Source organism: Solanum pennellii, chromosome 10 (assembly GCF_001406875.1).
Source record: "Solanum pennellii chromosome 10, SPENNV200".
Lineage (NCBI taxonomy): Eukaryota > Viridiplantae > Streptophyta > Magnoliopsida > Solanales > Solanaceae > Solanum > Solanum pennellii.
Genome location: NC_028646.1, coordinates 77,388,620 through 77,395,528, shown reverse-complemented (window position 1 = coordinate 77,395,528; position 6,909 = coordinate 77,388,620). Strand labels below are relative to the sequence as shown.

The 6,909-nt window shown below is 31.0% G+C and overlaps 1 long non-coding RNA gene across 1 annotated transcript; it reads right to left on the bottom strand.

Annotated features, from left to right (window-relative positions):
• Nucleotides 1-293: 293 nt before the first annotated feature.
• Nucleotides 294-1,948, bottom strand: LOC107001860. Its single transcript, XR_001454479.2, has 2 exons — nucleotides 1,557-1,948; nucleotides 294-908 (listed from the first exon to the last, which is right to left on the bottom strand). It is a non-coding gene; the product is annotated as an uncharacterized LOC107001860 (long non-coding RNA).
• Between the last annotated feature and the right edge of the window lie 4,961 nt (nucleotides 1,949-6,909).

Below are 6,909 nucleotides of genomic sequence, written 5' to 3'. Positions count from 1 at the left end.
TCCTATTGTGATTTCAAGTGAATAATACAATAATAACTGAGTTCACAATCAAATATTTATATATATTTAGTGGATTTGTTATTATAGAGAGACAGTATCGGGGGCTCTGGGCTATTGGGTTGATGTGAACCCGCAACCGACCTTCTAGATCTTCCCTGAACACACTATATAGGAAACACAACACCCTTGAGGAAGGGGCCGTCCAATCCCATTTAAATTTCTGTCTCCATATAACTAGACGTGGATGTAACCTTTGCTCAATAGGTTCAAATGAAACCATATTAAACACAAAAGACCACTAAAGTTTCAATAATATTATATTTCAAACTCATAATATCAAGGGTACAATGAGTTCAGTGCTAAGAACCTTAAAGATTGAATGTCGCAGCCCCTTGTGCTGCCCGTTATGACTAAAATGGCACGTAAGAAGATGTCCTCTTAACTGCAAGATTATGTTGGAGATAAAGTTATGTGCATCACCAAATAGGTTGAATCAAAGAGCAATTCTCAAATGCATCACCAAATATGTTGTGAACCATGGGATATGGCTACCCTTTTTATGATGAGAGAAGCAAGAGAGAGCGTGGATAGACCGAAAGACTACGAGACTAAGTCCCTGCCACATGAAGTCGAAGATCTGCAACCTCATTCTCAATGGCGGATCCACAATTTTCACTAAGGAGCCGGGTCAAAAAATGAAAATGTAGTGCCTGGGATTTGAACTTGGAATCACAAGGTGAATTTTTAAATTTCCCTAAACCACTAGCTAGCCTTGTGTTTACGGGAATCCAAGTTTATATATCCATCAACAAGTTGCTTTTTAAAAATATACCTTGTAATTTTTAGCCGAGGAGGTTGGGGTGAACACCCTCGCCCCCTCCAAGATCCGCCCCTGCTTATGCTACAAGCTAATAAACAAGACAATCATACAAACAACTAAAATTTCAGTAGAGAACAACAAAATTATGATTGCAGAAATAGATTATGGTACATTCTGATCTTAGCAGCAATGCAATTCGACATGCAACCAAAAACAACTATTTGAAAGAGTGCATAATGTGAATGTAGAACATGAATTTTTAATGTGAATTACAGTACTCAAATAATAGCTAGAAGAAAGGGCTCTTTCACAGTTAGCTCCCATAAACACAGATCAATCGGATGCAATTTCCGTATGCTCGTGATATATATCTTAACTCGGACGTCCATTTCAAGAGCATTATGAAAACAATCTACAACCAATAACGAGGCATTTTGTTCTGATACAAAGCACTTAGATACAAGTTTCAATAACTTCACCATTTAGGCTATTTCCCAATATTCAGCATCAAGCACACACACCATTTTAAGAGTATTCAACAGCTTATTTTTCTTTTCAACTACCAATATGGTACATTGTTCACACACACCACCATCTAATATCAAAATTTATGAATTGTAATACTAAAGGTAAACTTTAACTATAACAAAAGCTTAGATAGTTTAATCTTGCAATTCGAATACGATCACTCTTTTTTCGAAACAGAGAAAGTATAAAACATATATAGCATACTAACCACAGCGATGACATTACACAGATCATGAGTAATCGCCCATCCTCCACTTTTCTGCACCAAAATCAAACACAAACAGCTCAAATTACCAGCTAGGCATTTCATCAAACATATAATAGGCAAGAAGTGTACTAGCTACAATATAAGATGACTTGAGATTGGGCCTGAAGTGAATACTGGGCCTGTTTTTGTGCTATATGACCCAAAAGTTAGAGAAATATTTCTTTATAAATCATGTTAATACGCGCAAGTTGATATCTCTCTAGTTGAGGTTGCATTCGTTTATTAATATTCAATTCGATACGTGGACATTGGACGGAGCCAACTCTACTAGTTGTTCAGGTTGGTCTCGCTATTGTGTTAATAAGTGTAAATTGATCTGTCTAGTTAAGTTGTATTTGTTTATTAATACTTCATTTAACACGTGGAAAGGACTTACTAGGCGTTTAGATTGACTTACATTTGAGTTTTGAGCATATTTTTAATTTTTGAAAGTGTAGATAACATCAAAAGTGTCCTACTGTTTTAATAAGTGTGTTAATAAGTGTAAATTGATTTGTCTAGTTGATGTTGTATTCGTTTATTAATATGCAACTTCACACGTGAAAAGACTTACTGCGCGTTTAGATTGATTTATTAATAACATTTGGCTTTTAAGCATATTTTTAATTTTGGAAGTATGGATAACATCAAAAGTGTCCTACTGTTTTAATAAGTGTGTTAATAAGTGTAAAATTGATTTGTCGAGTTGAAGTTGTATTCGTTTATTAATATGCAACTTTACACGTGAAAAGATTTACTGCGCGTTTAGATTGACTTATTAATAACATTTGGCTTTTAAGCGTATTTCAAATTTTAGAAATGTGGATAACATCAAATGTGTTCTACTGTTTTAAAGCTGAAAAATACCATGAAAAAAGGTCAAAATAGAAAAGTTGGGGGTTACCAACTTTTGACTTTTGACTTTTGACTTTTAACGTATAAGTGACTTAATAGTCATAAACTAAAGTGAAAATACATATTATTTTCATCATGATATAGAGAAACTATATACATACGGCATATATCATATATTTTCTATCAGTTTAGTATGTGATATGATTTTATTCGTACAACTTTTGTGTTATTGTGAAATAACATAAAAATTACATAATAAATAATATCAAAAATTATAAATTCTAAACACATAAAAGCAGGGGAAAAAAATAAGTATTCCCTAAACTTGAATCGATGTCTCAACTAAACACATAATTTTTACACGCCGAAATCCTATTACCCATTGAACTATCTCAAACAGAAATATACACCCTCTTAACTCCTTTTCAAAAATATATATGATATAAATAACAAAATTACGTTTTAAAAGGATAGGCCGAGTTGAAATATATTGAGTCTCGCATAACAAATTCATTATGCTTTTTATAAAATAAAGGGATAATGCACAAGTACCCCCTCAACCTATGCCCGAAATTCCAGAGACACACTTATACTATACTAAGGTCCTATTACCCCCCTGAACTTATTTTATAAGTAATTTTCTACCCCTTTTTAGCCTACGTGACACTAGTTTGAAAAAAAAAGTCAACAATCGTTGGGTCCACAAGATAGTGTCACGTAGGTCGAAAAGGGGTAAAAAATTATTAATGAAATAAGTTCAGGGGGGTAATAGGACCTTAGTATAGTATAAGTGTGTCTCTGAGATTTCGAGCATAGGTTAAGGGGGTACTTAGGCATTCTCCCTAAAATAAAAAAAAATAAAAACTTTTTCGCAATTTGAACATGTAATATGTTAATTAGGTGATAATACTTTTAATTATGTTGCATGAAGTAAGTACTAGTACTTAACAATAGGATAAAGAAGGTATATAATAATAAATTCTCTCTTAAATTTTTAAAAAGTATTTTTAATATTATGAAAAAATTAAAATAAATAGAGGAAGTATATATTCAGGAAAAATTATTAGTCATAAACAGCTAGCTAGTAATTATAAATATAAATTAAAGAGAATTGTAAAAAAAGAGGACCCCTAGCAAAGTCATATATAAAATTTATGCTAGTACTCGAAGATGGTACAAATAATTAATCTTCAATTTTAACAAGAGTTAAAAGGGTTAAAAATACATTTAAAACATCTCAATATTTCTAGTTTCACATCTATAAATTATTAAGGGTGTAAAATTTTATCTGAATTACTACCAAATGTTTATCGAAACAAATATTAACTGTCGATTATTTACTTTTTCTATCTAAACAGTGGTGATATTTCATATGGAAAAAGCAAACAATTAATAATTGAAATGCGTTTCAATAAATATATAGTGATAATTTTGCTAAGAAACTTCTACATCCGGAAGTTTAAATATAAAACTCAAAAAAATCAAAATACTTCACATGTGTTTTTGAATTTGTGGACTATGAAATGTATCTTCATGAAACTTAGGAATATAAATATTTAGGGATAAGACACAAGTACCTTCTAAATTATTGTCGAAATTATAGAGGCACATCTTAACTAAGCTAAGATTCTATAATCTCTCTGAACTTGTTGAGATAAGTTGAGGTGGAAAAATAATATATATCTGATAAATTAGTTAAAATACACGTAAACTGATTTCAAATAAAGCAAATAAATGTAAAATGTTGGTTAATGATTAATTTAAATCCAGTTGTTTTAGTATATATATATAAAGAAATTTTCTAAGTAAATAGAATTTATCAATTTTAAACTTGCTAAATTATATAAATTATGATAGATTACTCAAATATATTATAAGATTTAAATTTTGAATCTGCTCTATATTTCTTTTGTCTTTCATATTTATTAGAATAGAGTATAAAAACAAACAATCTCATATTATTACAAAAGAGATTGTTTTGTTAAGATTAACCGATTAATCTATTTATTGATAAGATATTTCCTCCTATTTATTATTGGATGAACTACATTATTGATGTTGATCTCAAAAAAGAAAAACACGGTTGGTATAACTAGAAAAAAAACATTGTACTATTAAAATTAAATAGATTCAATGTATAGTTATTAATATTTTTATATTGTACTTCTGGATCAGCCTATCCCAAACGAAAAGAAGAGGAAATTATAGTGACTCTTTTCTCTCAAATTTCATTGGCCCCTACTTGGCACTATGTTTTTGACAATATTTAAAAGGGTCAAATTTGTATCTATATATTTTAATATATTTGCAAAATTGAAGTAATTGATATTTACACTATTGCTATATTTTAAAATAAAAATGCACAAGTATTCTCCTTAGAATATGATCGAAATCTCAGAAACACATATTAAATAAAATAAGGTTCTATTACTCTCTTAAACTTGTCTTTTTTATAATTTTATACATCTTTTGTCTTACGTGACACATTCCGTGACTCGACACAATTGAGACGCGTGAAAGATATTTAGATGTCACGTAAGTCAAAAAGGTGTACAAAATTTCTTTTGAAAAAAAAGTATATTCAGTGGGTAATAGGACCTTAGTTTAGATAAGGTGTGTCTCTTAGATTTCGATCATACTCTAAGGGATACTTGTGCATTTTTCCTATTTTAAATTGTCCTAGTAATGCACATTATTAATATAATGTAACTACTCTTTTTACCAACAATAAAAAAATACGATTGCATCAAATTAATTTGTCTTTATCTTTTACTTTAAGTTGTTTCTTGTTTTATAACACTATTCTCTTATTAGTTTCTTTTGTATAATTAGAAAATCTAACTATAAGCTTTCCTTTTAAAGTGGAATTTTTAAAGCTACACGAAAGTCTTATGTATAACATGTTTTAAATCAGATAAATTTCAAAAAAAATTATAGCAATACAAATGAATTACATATTACCAACAAGGGTTGTGATAAAGTAGTAAATACTCTTTTATCCTCAATTAAAAAGTTTTAGGTTTGAGCCTTCTTGGGTACGGAGTCACCTTTTTAAGGATGTGCTTTACTCCTTAATGTGAAACTTTTCGATGCAAATTCGAATTTAGTCAGACTACGATGTGAAAATCAGACTCCAAATAGGAAACAAAAATAAATAAAATTACACATTATACATCACGTTTTAAAATGGACCACTTACTTAGTTGATCACTTCATGCCCAATTTGGCTATCTCAAAACCCTAATATAAACAACTCTCTTGAACTCTTCCTCTCAATTTAAGAAACAAAAACACAGATAAAATTGAAAATCTATCGAGAATACGTAAAAAGAGTCTATTATATTAAGAACTCTATAAATTAATAATCTCTTTAAAATAATATTTTTCTCTGGTCTCGACTTGGGCAAATGGAAAAATCATCAATTTCGATAAGATAATAAGATAATATATTTTCAAAAGAGTCCTATACAAATATATGGTCCCAATAATATCACAAGTTAATAATTCTTTAAAGTACAAATATATCTAAGACAATTTCGTGAAACATGATTACTTAAAATTTAAATATAGTTGAAGCTTATCTCTAACTTTTCTTCTTGCATCCAAAAGGTCTGGTGCTGTCTTTTCGAACTGCACCATAACATTGAGAAGAGTTCTAGATTCGATAAGTGTTTCCTTACGCGTATTTGGTTCCAAAGGTACAATATCATCTTCAACTTCATCATCAGCATTATTTTTATTGATGGTATCCACAATTTCTTCTAATCTCTAGACTTCTGAACAAGTATCACTTTCACTCTGATAATCCAATAGGCTATTGACATCCATTTTACTATGGTAACCGAGATCATTAATCATGACGTCAAGTTCATGAATGACGTTTTCACAAGTAGGTTCAAAAGGATTCTCTGAGATTGCATCTCCTGAAGGATTTTTACAGTATCTAAAACAATTTGCTATTGTCTCTTGCTGAACATTTGTTGTTCAAATAGGAATTGCATAATTAATAGTATCCAAAACATTGATCTTTGTTCGATCATTTTGTTCCACTCCATACCCTTCTAATATCCTACAATAAATTATGTTCGATAATACCTCTTGAAAGCTCACAGAATCACAGCGTTGAGATTAATAAGATACAATGATTTTGATGTATTTGTTGTACTTTTGTAACGACCTGTTTAGTCGTTTTGAGCTGCAGATTTTATTTCTGGAAAAACTGGCTGAGACGACGGAACCCACGACGGACCGTCATGGGCACGACGGACCGTCGAGGGAGTCTCGTTCCAAAACACATAGAATTCTGAAATTTGGGTACTGAAATCGACTCTCTGAACTTCGTAACGAAATGGCAGGACGGACCGTCGTGGGCACGACGGACCGTCACACATCTTCCACAGGAATTGAGTCTCTGAACTCTGTGACGGAGCAGCAGGACGGACCGTCGCAGGCACGACGG